The following is a 25,459-nucleotide window of genomic DNA, read 5'->3' on the forward strand; positions in this document are numbered from 1 at the left end:
TGAGCAGCCAAGTGGGTGAAGGTTATGTGAAGGCTTTGAACATGAGGGAAAACAGGAGAGAGCTGTAAACACAGGCCAAGGAGGTGGAAATTTCCCGGGGGAGCCCGAGGGTGCACTGAGGGGCTGTGACAGGCGGCTCTCGGCCGCGGCTGTTCGGGGCCGTGCTCCTCAGCAGCGAGCCTGAGGCCTAGGGAACAGCCGGAGGAGGCGGCGCGTCCGTCAATCCCGTTCAGGAAGGAATTTTCCGCTTGGGAAGCCGCTAGGTGGCATGTGAGGCACAGCAGAAGCGAAGCGCAGGGCAGGAGGCAGAGCGGGCTCCGCCGGTCAGGGGCGGCCGGAGGGGCTATGGCCGCCTCAGGCGCCGGGCGCAAGAGCCGGCTTGTCCTGGTGGCTGCCTTCTAACGTATCGCAGCTGTGGGGCTGTTGTCTTGAGGGGTTGTGTTTGTTCTGATTATTTCGTCTGGATTTTGTTTAATTGTGGTTCTTTTCATTTTATTTGTTTGTTTGTTGGGGGGATTTTTTAACGTTTTCGTTGGCTTTTTTTGTGGTTTTTTTTTTTTTTTTTTTTTTGCTTTGTTGTTGGTGGTGGCTTTGTTTGTTTGTTTGTTTTTGTTTTGGCTTTTTTTTTTTTTTTTCTTTAAAAAGAAGAAAAAAAAAGGGAATTGTGTGACACAATATTTTGGCAGGCAGGACCAGCTCACGGTTCTCCACAGGTCCCTCCTGGGGTACGAACCAGGAGGGATGTGGGCACCCACCCCCTGGCAGGCTGTGTCTGAGCCTTCATAACAGTTACCAGTTCCCTCCTGCTGCCTTTTCAGCTTTGAACAAAGTGTTATTTTACACAGATGTTTACCATCCAGACCTTTAACTATGGCCAGATATATTTTTTAAAGGTCACTGCAGAGCCACCATCACTCTATACCATTGCAATGTTGGAGCTGTTATCCAGCTCTGCCTTGTAGTGAACCATTTGGTAATTTTCTTGCCTTGTAGTGAACCATTTGGTAATTTTCGTCTCTGCCTTGTAGTGAACCATTTGGTAATTTTCTTGTGGTGGGTGTTTGTTTTTAATGTTCAAGTGGAACAAACTCCAACAAAGATGCCATGCAAACCCAGATGACTAATCAAAGCTACTTATTTGTAGTGATAGGTTGCAAACCCATCTTTGTTTCTATAGGTAAAAGGATCTACAACATGCTTTTGATATGTTCCTGCAGTGATTTTTAAGAGGTCTCTTAAGTTCTCCCAGTGTATTGTTGGCATACACCAGTTTGGAAATAACCCTCTGAATCCTGGTCCTCTGGATTGCTTGATCATGGCACAGAATGATATCTACCAGCTATCCAGCTTGCAGGAATATTTCAATCCGGAACAGAAAATTTAGTGAATGAACCAATTAACGGTATGCTAAAATATATGAAAAATAAAGGGTACTTCTACAAAAAATGTGGAAGCATAAATAGCCCTGGCTATACTTGGGAAGATACAGGTTCTACCTAGTAATGAGTCCTGGTCCCTAGGTAGAGAAAGGTAGAGAAATGTTTTGAAAGGTGAAGAGGCCCCTTAGTTCTGCACTGGGCATCCTTTGTACAACCACCACCAATCGCTTTTGGAAGCTGTAGGCTGGACTTGTGAAACATAAGGGCAGGGACATGTTCCCACTCCATCACTTGAGAAGACAATCTAGTCCTTACTTTGATTATGAATTACAGGGACTCACCATTAGCTCTGGAAATGGTCTCCTGCCTTCGTTTTTCTGCCCCATCCAATATTTGGGTAGTATTGGCTGGATGATCTCCAGCTGTGGCCTAGACTGCTACCAAGGACTGTCAAGACATCCATGCTTCTGCTTCTTCAAGTCTTGAGTGGATTTATAACTGAAGAAACAATTCAGAAGTTTTAAGGAAGATTTGCTGTTTTGACTACATTTGATTTTTCAACATAAACACCACTAATGGCTTTTCAAAGCAAACTGATGTGTTTGCTTTTGCAATTGCAGCATTTGCTGTCAAAACAACCCTCTTGGTGGCTCTCTTGTTCCTGTGGTATGTGGGCCTGGGTGGCTGCTTTTGGCTCTGCAGTTCAGAAGAATCTGTAGAAGTGAGTGAAAGGATGGGAATCCAGCCACTTTAAAAAAGAAAACCAAACCCCAAAGAAACGAGTTTTTTAGTAATTTCTGACTGATTTTTTCCTTTTGTCTAGGGATTCAGGCTGTAACAATTGGGCATCAGGGCTCTGTATATTTCTGCTGGTTCAAAGTCAATAGCTCTGTTTTGTGTGGAACCTATACTGTGTTATTTGATTAGCAATAAGATGCATTAAAAGGCTGAGGTAGCATTGGGTTTACTGTGAAGAGAGATGGTGCTAAAGGAGCCCAAACTGCCTGTTTCCAATAATTGTTGTCTCCTGCCCTCTGCTTAGTTCAGGCATGTTGCCTTTCTCCCTTCTCCCTCCCTTCTGCAGAGCGCTTTGGCACTCTGGCATTTTGGCTTTTTTTGGCTTTTTTTTTTTTGGCTATTTTTGCCCTGGCAACAAGTGCTTGCCCAGGACCCAGTTACTGCTCTGACCCTGTCAGATAGTGAGCATGGCATTAGCATTTAAGTTCATGTGAATTAAAGCACAAGGAAGGATTTGGTCTCAACTGCTTTTGATTTTGACATGCTGATGCTGCATGCTGTAGGCACACAGACACAGAGATCCTCTTGCAGCAGGAACAGATCTTGAGAAGAAATCCCCAGGAGGAGCACCTAAAAGGAGATAGTTTCACTTTCTCAGACATCTGAGAAATCAGAAATGCTCACTATTTACTCTAGAATGAACCCAGATTCCTGGGGCCTTGGCTGTTCAGCAGAAAGGTCATGGAGATCATTTGCCTCTCTGTAACAGCTAGAAGTAACCAGAGAGGCATTCACTGGGCAGTGACAGACTGAGGCAGTCCCTGCTCATGCCTGGTTTCAGCTGGGAGCTCTGGACCCTCTTGCCCATACACAACAGGATGGAGAAGGCATGCCAAGGGGGCTCCTTGTGGAAAACAGTTCCACCTGGGCTTAGTTTACTTGCTAGAATCTCAACCCTTGTTTTCCTGCAGCCTGGCTGCTCTCCCAGAGCTGGGGACAGTCCCTCTTGCTTGGAGAAGAGGATATGTGTCCACAGCTCTGTAGCACTGTGGCCTTAGGCTGGTTGCCTGGACTGGTGCCTTAAAATTTTTGACATTTTTCATCTAATGGTGAGCTTAATCAGTTCTCAGTAGCGTCACATTTCAGCTGAGTTTGGACAGCGAGAGAGGGCACTGTGTGGTTGCTCTCAGGTGCAGTTGGGGGAACACAAAGTGGGCTGGAGGAGGAGTCCCATAAGGACAGATAAGGACAGAGAAGGTCTCATGAGGAAGGATACTACAAAGGATTGCCCAGAACCTCCCATCTGGGCTGTGGCTGTATCCCATCTGACCTGCTCTGCAGGGTCTTAGCTGCATGAACTGGGTTTCCAAGACCCCAGCAGATATGAGCAGAGGGTTTTTATGCTGCTATTGCAACACCAGTTTTTCCAAGAATTTTAGCTGAGCTCACCACTGCTCCACTCAGGCTCCTTGGAAAAAGGTCATTCTGGCCCCACTTTGGGAAAGTGCTTATTTCCTCATCAGAAACTGGTGTCCTGATCCAACCTCAGTGATGTGAGGCACAGATAGGGTGGGGCCCTCGTGTTTGGCCTCAGGCCAAGTCAGCAATAAGGACACACCTGCAGCACTCTGTCAGCTGGGATTTTATTTTTTCTACAGCTAAAACAACAATTTTTTTTCCCTAAAAATTTTATAAAATGTTGACTGAGATAACTACACTCCTACACTCAGCCAAAACAGCTACCTGGTAAAACTTTTCAAAGCAGAGACTGACCCAGGGTTTGCAATTTGATATTGCAGTAGAAATGTTGCCTGGGATTGTGGGAAAAGAATGAAGGTCCTCAGGCAGTGCTAGGTTTTTAAAAAGCAGCTCATGATCATGTGTTTAGTTTCCAGCTCAAGGCTTTTAGTGCATGTTCCTCACTAAAGGGTCAGCTTAGTTTTCCAGGCACTGTGTTGGGCTATGTGGTACAAACCAGAGTAGCTCACTCACAGCACACAGAGCAAGAATCTTCAGGTCTTATGAATTAAATTAAAGGAAGTAAATTGAATTAAAGGAAGTAAAATGAGATCACAATTAAAAATACTTTGATGTGTTAAAATCTTGCATGTTGAATGCTAAAATGTTTAGCATGTGAACACTTTTAATATTGAAATATCTTAATTAGACTATGAAATAAAAATATTTTGTTCTGGCAGTGCCCAAACAAAACTTTTAGCCTTATCTAAATGGGTGTTTGCATTCTTTTCCTATTAAATGTCACGGAAATCATCCTGTTTGCTGGGGTATTTGGATTTCAACACAACTGTGTTTACCCCTGCACACCATTCTGTTAGAAAATTCTCAGCTCTTTTTAGCTATGACTATCGGCCAATATAGAATCAGTTAACTCACCTGCTGTATAAATTTGCTCTAAGAAACTACTCAACAGCATTATTGTAATAAAAGCTGCACCAATGCATATATGTTCAAAACCTGGATGGAAATATCTTACACATCTCTTCTGGAATGAAGACTGTGGATAGCCTTAAGAGGTTTTGTCCTTTTTCAGTTCCCACACATTTATGAGTATATATGATGCAAAATTTTACTGTAACATTTAGGAGATTCAGGTTGCAATGTGCCAGAAAGGGCAGCACTAAGGAGGAAAAGGAGGAAAGTCAGTTCCAGATCCTCTGACTGGTCCTGAGTTCCTCTGCCAAAATGTGGTGCACACACTGCCCTGTATTTACAGTTTCCTTTATCATGAGATGGAAGAACTGGACAGATACCAGAAAAACTTGTAGACTCCCTGACTGCACAGAGGGACAGAAAATGGAAATGGAAATGGTCTTTAAGTCCTGACGCTGTATCAATTCACAAGGTGAATGAGGGAAAAAGTCTTCTGAGTAATTATTCTGTAACTGCACATGCAAGAAGTGACAGAAATAAAAACATTTTTTCCACTTGGGAATGTTATTCTTTTAGAAAGCCTTGTTTCCCTCCTGCCGTGATATGGTGACAACCTGTTATAAACATGAACAGCAGAATGAGTAGTATGTCCTAGTTAGAGGGTCAGGAACAAAGCTCAACTCACAGAGAGAAGTGTCTTTTTGAATTCACTTACACCATCTCAGTACAATCACAATTCTGAAGGGCCATTTTGGTTTTTTATTTTAGCATTATTATTACTATTTTCTTATTTCTTTAGCAGATGAAGATGATAGCAAAGGTATCAACCATAGAGCATATTTATTACAATTGCTGCTCTGATTTTTGTTTAAGATCCTTGAAGCAAAAGCTTTTATATGCTGAAATTCAAGGGCACTCAGCTGAGTGCTTTCCTGGCTTCCCGAGAGTGATCACCAGTGACAGCTAAAGATCTCATCTATTATTTATCAGCTTTATCATATTTTGAGTTTTGTAGGCAGTGGAGTAATAAAACACCTCTGCATGGAAATGATTCAACATCACAGGGATTGATCCAGCAATAACCTGGCTAGCATTTAGGTAGAGAACATGGACACTGGAAGCTTTATGGAAGAGGTGGTTTGCCAAATGATGGAGTTTCTTTATTGATCACCTCTCATAACATCTTTCCCTTTTTAAAAACCTGGAACAGTCATCCATGCTGAAAATCAGAAAAGGCACTTTCATTGCCCATTTCTGCAGAGCATGGTGCTCAAGCATATGCCAGACACTACTGGTATTAACAGAAGTGCTACACCAGCTCAGAAAAATGACTGATGTTAGGTTAAATTTCCATGGAAAAGCCTGTCTGCTCCCCTGCCATTCCAGGGCACCCCATTTGTGGAAGCAGATGCCTCCTACCAACCTGACACCCAGTGCCTGATGTCCTGTCCTGCTCCAGGAGGGGCTGCTCCATGGCAGACCCCATAAGAAGGGCACTCAGACTCTGTAAAGTATCATTGAAAATCCTGTTTATTGGAGTGCCTTGGTTTCAACTGCAATAGAGTTTTCCTCCTGGTATATAGTAGAGTGTTGTGTTTCAGATTTAGTATGAGAATGATGTTGATAACACTGATGTTTTTTGTTGCTCGGTAGTGTCAACCCTAAGGTATGGACTTTTCAGCACCTCATGGTCTGCCTATGAGCAGGTGCACAAGAGGCTGGGAGGGAGTGTGGCCAGGACAGGGCCTGAACTGGCCAAAGGGATATCCCATACCATAGGACATCATGTCAAGTTAATACACTGGTGGGAGTTGGTCAGGAGCTACTGATGGCTTCTTGGGGTGGTGAACAATTATACTGGACATCACTTCTTTTTCTGGGGTTTTATTCCTCTCTTTTCTTCTGTTTGTTCTCTCTTTTTTTATTACTGTTATTATTATCATTATGTTTATTTTAATTTCTAAACTGTTCTTATCTCACTAGTTTTACCTTTTTCTGATTCTCCTGCCATTCCACCAGAGTGAAGGGGGGGTGAAGGGGGAAGTGGAACAAGCAGTTGTGTAGTACCTTGGTTGCCATCTGAGGTTAAATCCCAACATGGAGAAAACACTATAAAAATCTTACATCCCTTAGACAGCAGGAGCCCTGAGCTGTGCATCCACATGCAGCACATCGTGCAGACCCCTCCACACAGAGGATTGCACCAGTTGGGTGACTTGAACTGTTTTTGAACAGGATTTTCTTACAATATAGCAACTCTGCTCCTCATTTCCACTGTGTCAAACAGTGGGGATGTTCACATCACAACAAAGCAAGGCCATGCTGGTGATGTAATTGCTGATGCCAAATGGGAGATGTCCTCAGACTCCTGCATTACACCTGATGGTGAAATTTGCCCTGAGGCTGCAGGCTACCCCAGTGCACACACAGGCTAAGTGCTCCATGGGTCACAAGATCTTTTGAGTTCAGTGCTTCCCCAGTCAGGATCTCTGCAAGGATGCTTCCCTGCACCCTGATCTCTTACAGAAGCTGTCCTGGCTGGCAGTGCTGCACATGGGGGGCTCCTAGGGGCACCTGCAGCAGCTCCGTGGGCTGCAGTCCTGCTCCGTGCCCTGATGTTATGTGCCAGTTATCCTGCAGGCACACACCAGGCTGCCAGTGGTGGGAATTATGGCTCAGGCATATGGGCTAATCCACTGCCCCTTGTTGTGAGATCACTGTCTTCTCAGCACATCTTTCTGCAAACATTGCTGGAGAGGTTTGAGATGCCTGTAAAAGCCCTTTAGCAGGCAAAAACTGAACCTCAATTCAGTGTTGTCAAACTCCTGCATGTTGTCACTTGGCAAATGTTCTTTAAGCAATGTAGAGTTACACTTCATTGACACGAATGACCTGAGTGTCTTTGTGCACCAGATGATTCATGCTGGCATTTTTATTATTCTGCAGCTATTGTAGGAAAATAGGATCCAGATCCCCTGTCACACCACCCAGCTCTGTCATTGCTCAGTTCTCTGCCAAGGAAGTGGAAGAGGCTACCAAACCAGAAGAGCAGCCCCCCTGCTCCTCAGCACTTGGGATGCACTGGTGCAATCAGGCACAGGGTGTGCACAGGCTGAGCCCTCCTGCTGATGACAAATATTTCAGCACTGACTACAGACCATGGTACACATGGCAGGGCTAAAGCAGTGACCTCCCAGAGCACCTGATGGATGCACCTGCAGATGTTTTCCTGTCCTTTCGGTGCAAGCTGGGTAGAAGATGGCAATGTGGAAGGAGACATTGAGAAGTTCATGGGGACCCAAACCCGTAGTGGGGGTGGAAGGTGGTGTTTGTCTTGGGGCACTGTGTTTGATGGGCTGGCACTTGCGAAACACAAATGCCTCAGCTCAGTGCTCTGCAATGTCTCCACTGCAGAAAGCAGCATTGCCCCTCCTTGATCAGTGCTCTCATGTCTCTTTTACCAGGGCAATTTTACTTTTCTTGTTCTGAAAGAAATACCTTTGAACAAAGTTGTCTTAACCTCTACAGAGGGTTATTACAAGTTACTCAGGCATGCCTGGAGTGTGCAGTGGGGCTGCTCAGGCTTCAAAAATCAGATTATAAATCTGGAGGAATGTGTTCTTGAGGCGTGAGTCACCTTAACTGTGACATATTCATTTGGACTGCTTCTGCTTAAAATAGAAACTCTGAGCATCATACAGCAGCAGGAGGTGACAAGGGACGAATGAAAGCCTCCAAGTACTTCATCCCAAAGGAAACACAGCAGAGGATGTGCCCAGCCCCAGCAGCAGGGAACTGTATCCATGTATCTTGCAGGGGCAGCTGGGTGGGCTCCTGCCCTAGGCATGCAGCAAAGTGCTGCCACCCCAAAACTGCAGCTCCCTTCTATAAATTGCCAATAATAATTTCTTACCTCAGACTCAGGGAGGAAGTGCTCAGGAGTCACAGAAACCTGTGCTGACATGACCTAAAAGAAAATACTGTTTTGAACTGTCCCTCAGAGCTGCCAGATGAAAGCTTTGGCTGTGGTGCTTGCAGCCTGAGTGGGGCTCTGATGTGGGAGCAGGGAGCTTCTCCAGGGCTCCCACTGCTGTGCCCAGAGCTTCTGCCTCCAGCCCTGACGTTTGCCCAGAGCACATCTGGCATGGGCTGAGCTGTCCCCACAGCCCTGGTGTGCAGGGAGGTGGTGAGGGTGCCCTGGTGGGCAGGCTGTCCCCCAGATGGGATCCCAGAGCCTGACACAGCCAACAGCAGGGAGCACTGCCTTGGGGGTCTGAGGAGGAGCAGCCTCTCCTGGAGTTAGGCAAGCCCAACCTGACAGTGCCTCCAGGAAGGGTTTGTGGCCGTGGTGAAGGATTGTGTTGGATGTGATTCAATGGCACTTCCCTGAGGAGCCATGGCTGCATGCTGCCCTGTCCCACAGCCAGCCACTGCCCTCAGCAAACAGTGAAACAAAACAACCTGGAGCCCTGTTCTTGTCTTTGTACCACAGCTGAGTCAGGGCCTGAGATGAAGGGAAGAACACAGCACCAGTTTGGCAACTCTTTTTAGTCAATGAGTAAGCAAGGTCTGACAACAACCTGTTGACCATCCCATCATTGCTAGTAGTGTCTCTTGATTTACAAGTTCCCAGCTTGACTTCAGCAGAGGATTGGGCACTTGTGTAATGCACCTCTGTTGTTATACAACTAACTCCAGCCACACATTTTCTGGTTTCACTTGTGATTCATATCATGCAGGAACTGAAATGTTCTCAGTGGCTCCTCCCAAACAAAAGTCACACTGCATTATTTAGGTAAAGATTGGAAATACTCAGACCCTTAAGCAGCAATAGGCCCATCAAACAAATTGACAGCAGTTAATATTTACAGGACCAAAGCTCACAGAAAATTAGTGAAGTCTTTGAGATGATCTGAGCAACAATTCCAAAACCAGAAGTAAAACTTTCCAGGTTAAAGGGACAGCAAAAGACTTCTCAGTATCTGACAATGAAGTTTGCTACTTTCCCTTGTACATCCTCTTGCACAATGCTGCATGTTCAGCTTACATTGAAAGCTTCTGACCCTAAAATCAGGCTTTATATCACATGCCTCAATGAAAGGACTTGTAATAGGCTAATCCCAAAGGTATCTAGTTCATGGAACGCTTTCCTGGAATTTGTGCAACAACCAAATATTGCAGCCTGGTGCTTCCTAAGCTGCCTTATGGTCTGTAGAACGTGGGTCCATGGGCAATTTTTTTTTTTCAGATACAATTCCCACTTGCAGACTGATAACTTTGTGCAGTCCCAAATTTTTGTGGCATGCAACGTAGGACTCTGAGAAATATACCATGTAAGAAAAAGTTGCAGAAACAGGAACACAGAGAGAAGAACAGACAAACCCTATGGCCTGCCCTTAACCTGTAATATGTGTTTTTGACCTGCAGTCCAGGGAAGGTCTCTCCTGAAGTTGCTCACATGCTGCACCCTGGTGTTAAAGCCCACGAGATATATCACTGGACATTCATGCTGCACCTCCCGCTTGGCAGCCCCAGCGTAAATCCAGCTGGTCCCACTTTTTGGGACAAGGATGCCACTTGCTTTAGCTCATTTCTGGAAACCATCCTCACATACAGGGCATGCACACAGGCGTCTAACCTGGTACTTGCCCCAAAGTTACAGCCCAGACCAAGAGTCTACAAAATCAGAGGAGTGGTATGGGGGAATGATGTTCAGTACATCACATTTGTCATCCCAGATGATGTTCTAACTGCAGGCTTGTTTGTGGAGCCAGAGCTAAGCTGGGACTGGATGCAGATTAGGCTGCGTCTCCTCACACTCTGACAGGGGAAAAGTGCCCAGAACAAGAGGCAGGGAGAGGGCAACTGAGGAGGACACACCAGAGGACAGGTGCAGAGGTGTGCAGTCATGGCCAGAATGACGCTGGTCTACAGGGGACATGGGAATTCTACCTGTGGCCACTGAGCTCAGGTGTAATCCCTGGACAGAGGAAGGCTCAATGCAGGGTGGTTGTTGTGTGGCTGGGGCTACCTGGTCCAGTCCTCATTCCTGGGGTCTTGTGATTCCTCAGCCTTGCATCCCAGAAGGTCTGTGAAACAAGAAATCCTGCTAACAAGCCTCCCATAACCACCCCATAACTACACAAGTTAATCCTTCACTCCCCTCCTCCCTGCATCTGCAGGGGCTGAGCTCTTTCTCTCACAATATGACAAATCCTTCTGCAGAATTAATTTGATTGATATTTAAATCAGCAGCTTTCAACCTGCAGCCCATTAAATCCCACTGGTACAAGGTAAGTAGCCAAAAAAATGTGAAGCCTATTATCAGAAGGCTTAAATTTGTCACACGGGGATCCCACATCTGTTGGCTTAAATTTGTCACACGGGGATCCCACATCTGTCTGAGCCCATAAATATAAAATAGTCCACAGCCTCCCAGATGTGTGTTTGCCTGTGAAACATCCAATATTTCGGTGGAACAGCCTTCCTAAGGAGTTAGAGTTTAGCCATGAGAAAAAATAAGCCGTGGCTAACATTTGGAAAAATCATCTATGTTTTGAAAATTTATAAAAAACCATTATGCAAACCCAGTTATGTCATGGCTGTGTCATTTAATAACACATTTAAAATTTGGCCAACCCTACTGGCTAGGCCACTTCTTTTATAATTTTGAAGAAAAAAAATGCAAAGTTACGTGGATTCTGTGTGGGGCTCTCTTTGGTTTCTTGCAGGTTTCTAGCTCTTTCTCCATTGCTTAACTGCTTGAATAATACATTACAATTATAATTCAAGGAGGAAAGCCTTTTGTGGCTGTCAGCAGTGGTAGAAAATGTTTTACCAGTAAAGTCAGGCAGGTATTTTTCTTGGTGACTGAGGAAGAGCAGGAGGTGAAGCCATGTGAAGCTGTTTCTATGTTCCAACTTTCATTAACAAGCTGAGGCAGGGACTGTATTGGCTCCCTGAGGGATTGGTGGTCGATACTGAACCACAATTTCGTGCTGCACAAGGAAAGCTCAGCTTACACTCTCTGAAGGTTGAGGGTGAGTTAAGCAGATGCTGCTGTTTCACCCATTACATAGGGCCATTCAGCATATTAAAAAAAGTTTTTTGGCTGTGAGCTTATCTTGCCACATCCGTAGATATTGAGGATAACACAGAATCAGACAACATTAATGACATTAAATTACTCTTAGCTCTTTGCAATGATGATGGCAGATGTCCATGTTGAAGTAGGCAGATGCTATTTGCCTTGGTTTGGAGATGTGGAAACTGAAGCACAGGGGTGAGCTGCTCAAGATTGCAGGACTGCAACTACAACCCAGTCCTGCTTTTTTTTTTTTTTTTTCATTTTCTAGAATGCCCTTGTGTGACATGTTGCCTGACTTTGTATTATGCCTCCATAGCTTGCCTCTGCACTGCTGAACTTCTGACGTGTCACGTGTTGCTGTGGGTCAGCGACTGGGGCATCCCTGGGAGCTGAAATGGTTGATCTCCCCTTCACCTTGGGCATGAGTTAACCACACTCCTGATCCCTTGTTCCCTGCAACACTTTAAACACCTTGCCCACACTGAGCTTCCTACAAAAGCATGTTCGTCCCTGGAAGTTATTTAAGAAAACGTTCTGTAGCTTTTCTTCAGAAGTGCTATAAGGGCAACTGGGCAGGAGGTTGGATCAGCTGATTTCCTGGCATCTGCTCCAATTCAACCTGATTTTATCTGAATGAATAAGAAAATGCTGACACCCTATTTTCTGGCTGTGATTGTGCTGAGGAGCCTCAGCTGTTTGTCACCTGTCATCTCATGAGCTGTAGTGGCTCCAGTCCTTCTCTTCCAGAGCCATCACTGCTGGAACCCCCTGGAGGTAACCAGTGACTTGGGATACCAGGGTTGCTGTCTAACCAAGGGCTGATGGTTTGGCTCTTGTAGCTGCCAGGCATGTCAGCAGCAGGAGCCTCTCAGATTAACTCACAGCTGTCCAGAGTACACTTGGTTTTCATGGCACTGGCCTTCCCAGCAGCTTAGCCAAGGTGGAAGCACCGAGGAGTGAGGATAGGCAGCTGCTCAGTGCCCAGGTGAGGAGCACCCGACTCTGCCTGTGCCTCACTGCAATTCTGGTGGGAGTTAGGTCAGAAAAGGCTTTTTGTGTCTGGACAAAGGAGAACCCTGCACAGAGGACAGCTATGAAGAATTGAACCTAGATTTCACACTAGCACCTTTTGCACCAGACCACCCCTGCCTCCCTGCCCCCATTAAGGAAGAATGATAATGTTTACATGAGACAAACAAGTTGTTGTCCTTGGCAAGTACTGATATTCTTGACTGAATGGTTTCTCTGGTGTCATAATTTAATTGAAATCTAAATATGAATCCAATTATACTCAGCATCTTAGAAATGTGATTTTACTACTACTGTGAGTTTTGAGTTGTCACTGCTTTGAAATCTTCCAAGTTAGAATTCTCAGACATTACACACATTTATGCCTGTCACACTGCATTCTCCTGCTTCCTTTTGAAAAGAAGGAATCATTAATGTGTTTGGGGTTTTTTTCTCACAGGAAAATAAACTTTCTCTTTCTACAATTACATTGAAATAGAGAATAAAAATTTAGCCTTCATGCTTTTTTTCCGTAAATTGAACTATTGTACACTGTTTTTCTCTCCTACATTGTGCTGGCTTATATTTAATGCATGCCATTGTCATTTCTTTTTAGGAAATTTAGATGGTGCTTTGAATGTAACACATCATATTTCCATAGACCTTGCTTTGCTTTCTCTTAGTTCTTCTGTTCTTTGGAAGTGTCCTTTCCTGTGCTTGAAAATATTTCTCATTACTCCACAGACCCCAGCATAAAAATGTGTTCCTTTCCAATATGGGAAACAAAAGCAAGAAAACTTGTGGACTGAAATCAAGGCAATTTAATAAGTGAAGGAACAAGATAAAAACCCCCACAGGTAATGCAAAGTAAATCACTCACCCTCTCCCACAAACAGGCCAATGTCAAGCCACTCACTGAGCAACAGCACCTTTAGAAACCTGAAATATCCCCTTCTTCCTCCCCCAGTTTTGTTGTTGGCATGATGTTACACAGCCTGGAATATCCTTTTGACCAGTTCAGACCAGCTGTCCCAGCAGTGTGCCCTCCCAGCTCCATGCCCACTGCCGTCCTACTCACTGGGGGAAAGCAGAGTGCAGAAATGAGAAAGCCTTGATGCTGTGCAAGCATTTTCAGCAATAGCTGAAACACTGGCTTAGCTGCAGATCAAAACAGAGCATCATACAGAAAACACAGCACCATACAGGCTGCTCTGGGGAAAGCTGACTCTATCCTGGCCAGACCCAGTCCAAATGCCTGCCCAGGGGAGAAGAGGGTTGAGACTTTCTCCCCATTCTTACTCCTTTATCCCAAGGCTTGGTAGGCTACCGTGGAGGGACAGCCTGGGCAATACAGAAAAGAAAATGGGACTCTTCTGCCTGGAGGAGCCCAGTGACCACCAGACCAGTGCCTGCTACTTGTGTCCTGTTTCTCTGACATGCCTGGGATGTCTGATACCCATTTTTATGCTAGCAGACAGCTTCAGCACAAGGGTACATCCATAAGCTGCCAGCACATGGCTCCTGAAAGACATGCTTTCAAATCCTCTTTTGGGACATGAGGGAATTCAATTTACCATGTTTGCCTTAGGTAAATGAGGTTGGTATTCAGCATTTCTGCATTTAATGAGACACGATGCCTTTGGTACATTCTAGATGTGTTGTGTGAATACTGGATACAGCCAGCCTGGGCTGGAGCCATGTTTGCATCTTTTCTGTGACATGGGCACTGAGAAGCTCCTACTGACAGCCTGGGCCAGCCCCAGCCTTGCCTGGGGGTGCAGCTGGAGGCCTCAAAAAATTTAAACTCCAATATTTGTGTGCCTGGTATTGAGCAGAGGTACTCCTCCAGCTGACTTGGTCTGTGATGCCATGTCTCTACTCCTCCATCCATACTTACAAGCACTTCCTCAGAAAATGTCTGGAAAAATAATGATCCATTTCTTTCTGTTCCCTCTTTATATATCCACCATGATCTCTCGGCCTTAAGCAGCCAGTGCCCTAAAAACATAACAGGTTCATTTGTGTGCTCCATTAAAGACAGTAAGCAAGACATAGGAAAGATTTCTACTTGCAATGCACGTTCTTTTGTGGATCTCTTAATGCTTCACAATGAATCTGTGCATCTTACATCCACAAGGATAACAAAGGCAATTCAGAAGCATGTTAACTATTGCCAATAGTAATATGATCTCCCTGTTGTGGAATCAAGATTCGAATAAAAATCCTAGTGTCAGGCAATAGCTCTGTTTATAATACTACCTGTAAGAGCTATCGAGGGGTGAGGAGGGGGCCTGAAGCTGTAGGAATTTCATAGACTGTCAAATTGCAAAGTAGAGCAAAATCCACCCACATAAATATTTATATTAGAGAGACAAAGCTACAGCAAATTCTCAGCTGATGGGAAGTGTCTTCAGCTGATGCGAATTTTCATGGCTTGTGCTTTCCAGCAGAGCTGTGACAATTCACATCAGCAGAGGAGCTGCTCCTCTATAATTAGCCAAATCCTTGCAACAGGGACTACAGTCACCTTCCCCTCAACCCTGCTCTCCACATACAGTTGCTGTTTAACTAGTCACAAAAATGCTGCTATCAGAGATCTCAACAGCACACCAAACAGAATATCTGGAACTTGGGCTCCCTGTGAGACAACAGCAGCATTAATTCAGGATCTTTAGTTATATTAGATGATCAAAGATCAGCAGATCAAAGGAGGCAGTGTCTTCCATAACACTCTGGATGAAGGAGTTGGGCTGGGTTATGGCAGGGGAGCAGCACAGGGGGGAGGCAGCTGAGCTCTCCCATGGGAAGAGGGGAGAGCACAAGGGGCTGCTTCTGCCTGTGGCCCAGGTCACTCCCATGCACGGCAGGGTTGGTGGAATTGTGTTTTACCCTGAGCATTTTATCCAGCAAAGCCACCTGTTGGTACAGACAAAACAGCAGAAGGGTTACTGGGGGGAAGAGGTGTTGGCCAAATGCCCTCCATCACATTCTCCTGGGGCAGCAGAGTAAAGGACGAGCTTTCCCAGCCTGGCTGCAATGTGTGGGAGCTTGGGTTGATCTGTGTGGCACTGAGCAGGCAGTGGTGGAAGGGTCCCTGGTGGGCTGACAGCCTTGTCTCACCCACTGCAACCTGTTGGAAAAATTGGCCAAAAGGGGCTTTCCTGGGGCTGCACAGCCCCAGCAAATGCCCAGGCAACATCAGAGCTTATCTGGAGAAAGATGCCTACAGTATTAGAGAAAGGCATGGACAAGGCAAGTATCCACAAACTGGACACCAAAAAGATCACAACATTTCATTATGTAAAGTGAACATAAAGCCCATTTTGGATGCACATGCAACCCTCACTGTTCTCACCATAGGCCAAGGAGTGGCCTTCATTAGGAATAACCCTGTAGCTCACCTCCAACATCACAACCTTTCACAGAGCTTCTCTGCTCCGGGGATGCCCATGCCAAGACCATGCCTGGCACTGTGGACAGCCTCTACATGACACGCCTTAGCTTGACTGAAGGCATGAGCCTGCTGGGGCTCTGGTCTGTCATCACCAGTGGCCTGATTAGACCTTTTGGGCAAGGACCATGGCACCCTCTCCCAGCAATTCCATGATCATCTGTGCTGTGCTGTGCAGGTGAAGGGTTTAGCTGGTCACCTCATCCTCCTTGCCAGGCCCCAGGGAAGGCAGTTTCTTCAGGAAATCAGCTCTGTTTCAAAGAGACATTACCCCAGAAAAATCACAAGCGAATTACTTTTCCTGAGACTTTTGCAGCACCACTGCCTGCTTGGGCTCCCACACCCTGCTCATTAGAACAGCCCAAGCTGATGATTTTCTGGCAGCTTATACAGAATTTGACTGCTTTTGCTCTGGACTTGACTATATTTCTATTTCAGGCCTGGTGGAGTTGCAGAGTCAGAGAAGACCCAAGGACACCGAGTCCTAAGATAATAGAATTAGTGTTGTGCAACCTAGGTTTATTAAATAGATTACATTTGAATTTTACAAGTTACTTTAGATTAGTTTGAGAAGTTTTGTTGATAAACATGATGTTAGAGAAATACACTTACATTTGTGTAAGGAAGCTTGCTTAATCTTAACTTGTATTCAGACTGAGATAACAGATAAGACAAAATTAACACTTGATCTTTGTCTTTTCAGGAGAAATCAAGAAGAAAACAGTTGTTCTTGACAATGTTGAGGTCATTGGTTAAAAATACTGGCACAAGCAAATAATAGGTATTCCCGTTTGGTAAAATATAATACAACATATCTAGGAATGAAAAACCACAAATCATGTTTGCCTAATAAGAGCTGTAATTCTGGAAGAGATTAGGATTTACTGATAGATAATCAGTACCCCATGACCTCATCATTGTAATATGATGTTGAGGTCAATGCTGTTCTTGAATGCAGTCCCCTGCTTGTCACTGAGCAGGACCTCTGTGAGGTTTCCTGCCTCTGCATTTGGCGTGGGTGCAGCTGGAATGTGCTCTCCAGTCCTGAACTTCACATTCCAAGAGAGACATTAAAAAAAATCAGAGAAATTTCTGCATAGACCAATACTGTCTGAAGGCCTGAACAACCTCTTACAGGATTATCTTCTTCTCTAAATGGTCTACAAAACTCTTTATAAGGGTTTTGATGTTACAGGTAAAGATACAATAATTTTCTGCATTTTGAGTTGATAGATAGGTTTAAGAAAGAAATAATATTTTCACCAATGAAGCTGATGTTTGTCATGCATTTGCCATCCCTGGAGAAGTTTCCAGTCAATGTTCTCTGAAGGATATCCTCAAATTCAACTATAGATACTGGAACTGAATCAAGGACTAATTTGAGGGAATTGGGTAAAAACTCAAGCCAATTACCTTCACTGTTCTTCCTGGCCTGATGGTTAGAGGCAATCATACAGCTCAGACCTATGCAAATCTGAAATTCCAAGTTTGAATTCTGTATGTTTTCATGCTGTACAGTGTTCAATGTTGGTGCATGTTATGCAGGAGCTCAGTTTGTGCCAGTGACTGTAGGGCAGCCAATGAACTCCTCATTGAGGAGGAGATCCAGTGCTTGTGGCGCTGCTGTGTCACAGCTGCTGGCTCTGTGGCTCTCAGTGTGTACCTGAGCAACAGAACAGACTTTTATGGTGTATTTAAAACATATCATCTATAAACTATGGAATCCTATCCTTTATTTGTCTTTGTGAACACTATTGCAGCCTCCAAGCCTGTGTCGTGGAATTGCAGAGGGAATAGTGACTGGTAAATACGCAGGAAGCTGTGCTGTGGAGCTGGGACGAAGGGTTGCTTGGAACCTCACTGCTGAGGGCCATAAACTGGCACAGGGTCATCTCCACTCAGCGTGAGGAACTCTGCCAACTGTGATTTTTTGATGGGAATCTCACCAGAGACCAGATCCAGCAGGCAGTGACAGCACCCAGGGCTGGCTGGCAAATGTGGCTCAGTATGTGCTGAACTCCTGCTCCAGCACACAGCAGCAGCCATCAGCGCAGCCCCCACTGCCAGTGGCCAAGGAACTCCCACTCCTTTGCTTCATCCCCTGGCAGAGTGGGTTGCATCATGCTCCCATCTCATTCCGCTGGAAACAATGTGATGCTCTAATCTTTGGAGCATCTCACACGTCAGGAACTGCTGTAAGACAAAGCTGTGTCATTATCACCTGCTCCAACCCAAGGTTGCCAAATCACTGTCTGCTGCTACTTGCAGCCTTGTACATAATAATTTACTTGACAAATTGTAAACAAGCATTTCTTGAGAAGATTGTGTGCAGTTCTGCACAGCACAAACAAGGCCTGGCTGCATTACTGTGTACTGTGTCCTTCCTGTGAGACCATGGAAACTCCAGAACTCCAGTATGACTGGAAGATGAAATAATGCTCTGTGTGTGTGTGTGTGTGTGTGTGTGTGTGTGTGTGTGTGTGTGTGTGTACAGAGCTGATAGCTCAGGCACGACAGCTTCTCATTCTGCCCAGTGCAAAGCTGTCAGCAGTCCTGTGAGCTGCTCGATCCTGTCCTTTCTATGCACAGCACCTTAACCTGGTGCTATGGGATCTCATCACACTCATTTCTGGTGTGATGAGATCTCAAGGTTTCCTGGGACTAAAAACTAACCTTGGGACTAGATTTGCACAAGCAGTCCAGACACAGGACCTTTCTCCTCTGCAAGGACTATCTCTGCTAGCACTTCAAGCTCACTTTTTCTTTTTATTTATTCCTTTGAGAAGACCAAGGCTTTGAAGAATTTTAGACTGAAGAGCAAAAAACTAAAAATCTGCCAGTCTGTGTGACTGTGTTTAACTCTATTTTGACTTGGAATGCTAATTTAAAAGCAAGCAGCCAAGAGCACAAGGAATTTCTGATTATTCTGTGCTGTTACAGGCAAGAAGGTTCAGGAATGAGAACAAACCAGATGTCATCAGTATTGCTTGAAACTCTTCTTTCAAAGGGCACGGACATTAAGAGTCTGGTTCAGTGAGAAATGCAAGCTGCTTCTACAGGCTTCTTGCTTCTTTATTATTTCATTATGGCTCTGTGTTCAAATACAGCAGTATTTCCTTTCCCAGCTCAGACTATTAAATCTTCATAAATATATATGTTTCTCCCATTTCTTGTTTTTGATTTCTTTAGCAGGGTGCAAGAGTCACTTCTGCAATGCAATTCTATGAAATCCAGGAGTTATTCTTCAAAGGCTTTTATACTGTGTTTGAAAAAATCCCAACATCCATTACATGTGAACTTCATGAGAACCGTGTCTTGATTTATTGACTACATGATGGCAATCAAATTGGTAAAGTTTTATCTCACAAAATAAATAATCTCTACTGTTTCATCAGAACCCACCCTAGAAGCAGAGTTAAAAATCATGGGTTTGGGGGCCATTCTGATGCTTTGTTTTCTATCTTATAGCCACACTACAAATTATGTCCTCCAATCCCTTCTTGACTTGTTTAAAGACAGGAAAACAAGGCATACACAGCTGCATGTTTTTAAAAGGCACCTGAGATGGTTTTGTAAGTCCTCCTTGACTTGTTTTAAGAGGTTTGTGTAGTACAAGCTATTTTTAACTGTGTCTTGCTGTGTGAGGATGAACACTGCAAGCACAGAGTCTTCTCTGCTAGACCTGTGCCTGCTGCGTAGGTGCACCTGCTGGAGATGTCCTTTTGTCAGGCAGGCATGAGGGAGACACAGGTATTTTTAGTATTTCTACATATGTATTTTGCTCTTCTAATCCATGAAGGACAGCATTTTAGGACAAGGACTGCTTCATCTAAGGAGTCACCACAGTTGCCTGTAGGAGAGTTTGTTGTTTCCAGCCAGCACATGGCTTGCCATCAGTTGTCAGCAGCTCAGACTTCAGCTCTTAGTGAGCCCTTTGCCCCAGTATTTCACCAGAAATGATGCTTGCACACACATCCTCCCACTGTCATTTCACAAGACTCAGTTCTAGTGCCAGGGACTCAGCCTTCCTGTTAAAGGTATCACCAAAGTGATATTTCTGTTCTGCTTCTCCTATGTTTCTTCCAGCTTGGGGCAGGAGTCACCCCACAGCTGCAGCAGGTGTTCACCACAATCCCCTTTTTTAGCCCTTCCCAGGATGCAGACCAGGTCTGCTTGTTTGCACTTTGGTGCTGTTCTCAAGGCTCTGTTCCCAGGCCAGCTCAGGCTGTGGAGAAGAGCACATTCCTCACAGCCATGCCATCATCCTGCCCTCTGCAGCCCGGTTGGTGCTGGGCTGACAGTGCACACAAGGTCCACAGGAGGGTTCCTCTCTGGCCCAGTGCCCAGGAACTGCCTTAAACCAGCTATCCCTTCATCCACATGTCTCCTACATCCCTCCAGCTACTATCTTTCCAGTCTCTGTCTCCTCCAGATATTTTGACTCAGCCCGTGAGATCCCTCCAGGGGATGCTAAATCTCCTTGGGGTTTTTGGGTTTGTTTTTCTTTGCTGTTTTGGGGTTTTGTTTGTTGGGGGATTTTGTGTGTGTTTTGTTTGTTTTGTCTTGGTTTTGTTTTGGTTTTGCTTCTCTACTTCTCAGCCTATGTTATTGTGGGTTGAAAATTTTCTTTATGATCTTTTACCTCACCTTCTGTCCTGCCTGGTTGGATTTCTCTTCATTTGCTCTTTTGGAGGCCAGATTCTAATCTGGGGCTTATACATTCCCTCTCTCCTCTCCTCTCCTCTCCTCTCCTCTCCTCTCCTCTCCTCTCCTCTCCTCTCCTCTCCTCTCCTCTCCTCTCCTCTCCTCTCCTCTCCTCTCCTCTCCTCTCCTCTCCTCTCCTCTCCTCTCCTCTCCTCTCCTCTCCTCTCCTCTCCTCTCCTCTCCTCTCCTCTCCAAAAATACTTCATTTGATTCAAGCCATTCTTGAACAAGACAATGATTTTTTTCTGCAAAGGAGATTCTGACTGAGACTTCTGCACAGTTTATATCAGAATGTGATTTTTAAAACTACAGCCTTTCCTTGGCACCAGGTGATGTTTCGTGGGACTGAGCTTTCGAATGCAGAGCTTGGAAGGATGAAATATAGCACTAACCTTTAAGGCTTCTCCAGAAACTCAAAACATGGCACTGATCAAATGTCAAGAGCACTGCTCTGAGGTGTTTTATCTCAGTTATATTAATTGAAAACCCAAGCACTTTGCTACATGTGCTACAATCGATGATGGATCACTGGATTAAATCATTATGTAATGATTGTTACTTATGCATTATTCTCCAGTTTTGCCATATGCATACTTTTGAATGACATTTATTTGAAAATATAATGAGGGATATGTGCGTGCCTGTATTATATGGCTTTGGACTCAGCCATTTCAGTGCATGAACAGAAAAATAGTAAAATTTGACTTAAAAGCACTCTGAAACACTTCTCTTCTGAGAATTAGAAATCAGGGGCCACACTCAGGCCCCTGCTTCAAGAAGCCCTCAAGACCAGGGTGAGAAGCCAGACTCCTTTTGGTACTGAGCTATACTGAGCTTTGTAAGGTCAGGAAAGAGATTGTATGACACCCTTCTACTCCAGGAAAAATGACCTTGATCAGAAGGTGTCTGATTTCCTAGATGTTTATATCAAGTATGAATACATAATCAAGTTACCAGCCCCTGTATGGCCCTAGACCAGCAGACCATGTGTGTATATGGCGATCTTAAGCCTGTGCAGTTAATTCTTTTGGCTTGTAGAGGCTACTTAGGTGCATGAAGTAAAACAATCCTGTGTTTGTAGTCTTCATGGGAGTTTGGCAGGGCCTTTGTTCCAAAACTGGCTTAGTGCAAGTGAGTCCTTGAGCCCTAATGGAAATTGGATCTGGAACTGCTTCTGCATGTACACACCTTCATACCATACAACTTTTGCTACTGCTGTAGGTAAAAGCTCTGTTCATGCTGGGGAGCAGATTCCACCTGGGGCAGTAGCAGGGATTGAAGAAAGTGTTCATAACCATCTTCAAAGTAACATCAGTTGAAAATGAAGCATTTTCTGAATGGGCTTGCTGTTGAAAACTGTGCAAAACTGTATTTTGTACAACTACAGCATCCAGTGGTCAACCCAGACTGCCATGAACTGTGTAATTGCCACCCTACTCTTTTGGTCTCACAATTAGATTTTGCAGGTTTAAACACCTACATCCAGCAGCTCAAACTGCAAGTAGCGCTGACTGTACCCTTTCTGCAGCATTGAAGGTCTGGGTGATCTCCTTAGGACCAAAAGGCTGGAAAGGCTTTATCAGGAGTCGGTTGGGTTTACTCTAATTGCAAAAGATTTCCCAAGAGAGCTTACAAAATCAACTGAATTTCAGCGCATATGCTTTTATAGGCATCCTGATAGTCCTTTAAAGCTCATCTGTTCAATACTAGCAATTGTGTGTAAATAACTTGATGGTAAAATTGCTACAGCACAGCTTTCAAGGATGGTATCTGCGGAAGGTATTGTGGTTGCAATAGGTATCCAGCTGACAGGTCAGCAGAAGAAAGGAAATTTGGAAAAAGTTCCCTGCTGCCTTGACATCAACAAAAAATTCATGTATTCAACCTGTAACAATACCAGCACAAATACAAAGAAAGTAAATATCCTTATTACATAGAAGAAATACAGCAGGCAGCAGTGTGTGTCTCTAAACTCACATGTGTGCATGTGAATACATGCCAAGGACACAAAAGTGTATAATCCATATATAAATGTAACAGAGTTGGAAACACGGGAATCCAGCAAGCACTCTAGTAGAGCCTTACCTCGTGCCATTCCTGCATGTGGTAATCTTTATGTATCACCTAAATTGTCTACCCAACTGCTGCTAGAATAAGTTATCCAGCCTGTTTGCTCAGTTCCTCAGACTAGGAATGAAATCCTGCTCTATTCCTTTAGAGCAAGAGGTGCCTATGACTCTGCAGCTCCTGAAGCACAGCTGGATTTGACAGTAGCACAAAGCAGTGCTCCTAAAATATTCATGGAAACATTTTGCTTAAAACATTTGAGGTCGGTCAGACTTCTAAAAATAAAAGCAAAACAAAATCCCAAATGGAAGTGTGGTTTTCTGTTGTCCTTTATGACTGTGTTTTTTCCCCTTTCTAACTAGGGAAGAAATACTAGGAAATATCTGTAAATCCTCAAATTAAAACTCTCATGTGGCCCCCAAGATTCTGCTTCCATTTGTATGAATTGATCTGATCACAGTGTGTTGTTTGAAAAACCATTCTTGAGATTCATCATGATCAGTTATGGCTGCTTTTTATATTGGTCAAATCCTGCTCAGAATGCCATGTACAAACCCCTTTCAAATTAATTTACAGTAGGTTTGGGGAAAGTTTGCCTGAGACCATCTTCCCCATAACTTTCTCTTTGCCCCATGAGCAGGGCACTTTCCTGATGCAGGTTAAGGCAGCTGGTGGAGATGAGTTTGTAACACACGAACTGCTGCCCTGCTCTGGGACAGGAGCTCCACAGTGCCAGAGCAGTGACTCTGAATCACTCCAGAACAGGCAGTCAGGAGTGCCTCAGAGCACTCTCTGATTTTGGACTGAAGCAAGGAGAATAGCTTAATACATTGATAGATTAAAAAAAAAAATCTTTATCCTTTTAGCCAAGCTCTCTTTCAGCTATTGAGATAAAATGGACTAAATCCAGAGAAACTGTGAGTTTTCTTTTATTAGTGATAAAATCTAAGCTGTTGTTAGAAACATCAGGGGGATTTAAGAGGCTTAACAGTGTCTCCTAAATTCCTCAGGAGGCCTGTGAATTTGGAGTTCAGATCTATGAGCTAGGAAGCACTTGGCACCTTATCAGCAGGGAGCTCAGCAGCCTTTGGAGAATGAAAATCACCTTTTTGTTCAACTTGTCCTGGTAGCTTGCCAACCTTCTTGTTACTTGCTAAGTCAACAGACTCCAGAAAATATTGTCTCTGGTCTAAGCCACAGGATTCAAAACACAGCATAATAAGTAAGTAGCAAGGCAGGGGGAGTTATATCATATCATAACATCTGCTCAGCAGGCAGAGGCAGCTCAGCTCCTTGGCTGCACAATATCCTCACTACTCACTGGGGCTTGCTCAGTGGAGCCATTCCCTTGCAAGCACAGAGTCTTTCTCCCTCACCATGAAGTTGTCTGACTTCTGGAAAGCACTGGGCAGGCAGGGACACAAAGTGGAAGTACAGAGGAATGGACTGTGGAGAGCAAAATAACATGAGTAGGCAGATGAGCTGCTGGCAAACAATTCCAGAGCTGTGAAATTTCTTTGGCAGGCCTCTCTGAATGGTTGAAGTATTCCCCAAATACAGCCTCATCAGGACCCTGATGGTTCTGCTCACATGGCTGAAGTTTGCTTAAGCTGCTCTTCTGATAAAGTCATTTTAATAAACATAAATAGTTCATGTGTACAGGTACAATTACCACCATTTAAAAAGACATAAAATGAAATGGTTTTGCAGCTATCATTAGTTTCCCTCCTTCCCTTCAAAGAAATCCCAAATTTATATATATTCTGCTGGCATTCAAGGCCATAACTGGAGAAGCTGTACCACAATCAGAGCTGCCAAAGCCATGGTCAAGGCCCAGACAGAGACTCTCATGACGTGCACCACAAGGGATGGGAGAAAAAACAAATACAAGGGCAAAGGAAGGGATGTTCCCAAACACTTTGATTGCAATAGAACATTAAATATTTTGCAGTCACCTTGACCAATTGTGGAGTGCTCTCCATTAAACATTCATCATTTGCTATCCCATCGGTCACAGCAAGTGAATCAGTTACATTCATCAGCTGTGATGAATGTAAGATTTATATCTGAAAGCACTGATATTTCAAACAAAACTCTGTCTAGCTCTAGAGGAAACACTCTAAAAAACAGTCCTCACTCACAGATCCAAGCAAAACATGTGCAAGAAACCAGGACTTGGCTGTTTCTCCCATCTTAGGAATGTGGGTGATTTGAGATGCTTCACTCTTAATTTCAAGCAGCAATGTGAGTTTGCCTGTTCTGCAGCAAAGAGTGTATTGGTGGTGTCATTTCCCTCAAATAGCCCTTTTGGCTGAAATGCAGTTCATGTTCCCTTCAGCATGACAAATAACACACTTCATCTCCCTCTGGAGACTGGAAAATCTGAGATGAGACTGGCACTGCAATATGAAGAGAGATACTCTCAAAAGAGAGGCAAAATCACTTGAACCAAGTGGAAATAATCACTGCACTCCTAGCTACAGGCAGTCCTTGGATTTCAAGCTGTATTTCAATGTAAAATGGCTTTCCCTCATCATATCCATACAGCATCTAGCACAATGGCATCCTAAACTCCACTGTGGGTTTCTGGCACTGCAATAAAACAAACTTTGAGCTTATAAAAAGATACACAAT

Source organism: Melospiza georgiana, chromosome 4 (genome assembly GCF_028018845.1).
Source record: "Melospiza georgiana isolate bMelGeo1 chromosome 4, bMelGeo1.pri, whole genome shotgun sequence".
Lineage (NCBI taxonomy): Eukaryota > Metazoa > Chordata > Aves > Passeriformes > Passerellidae > Melospiza > Melospiza georgiana.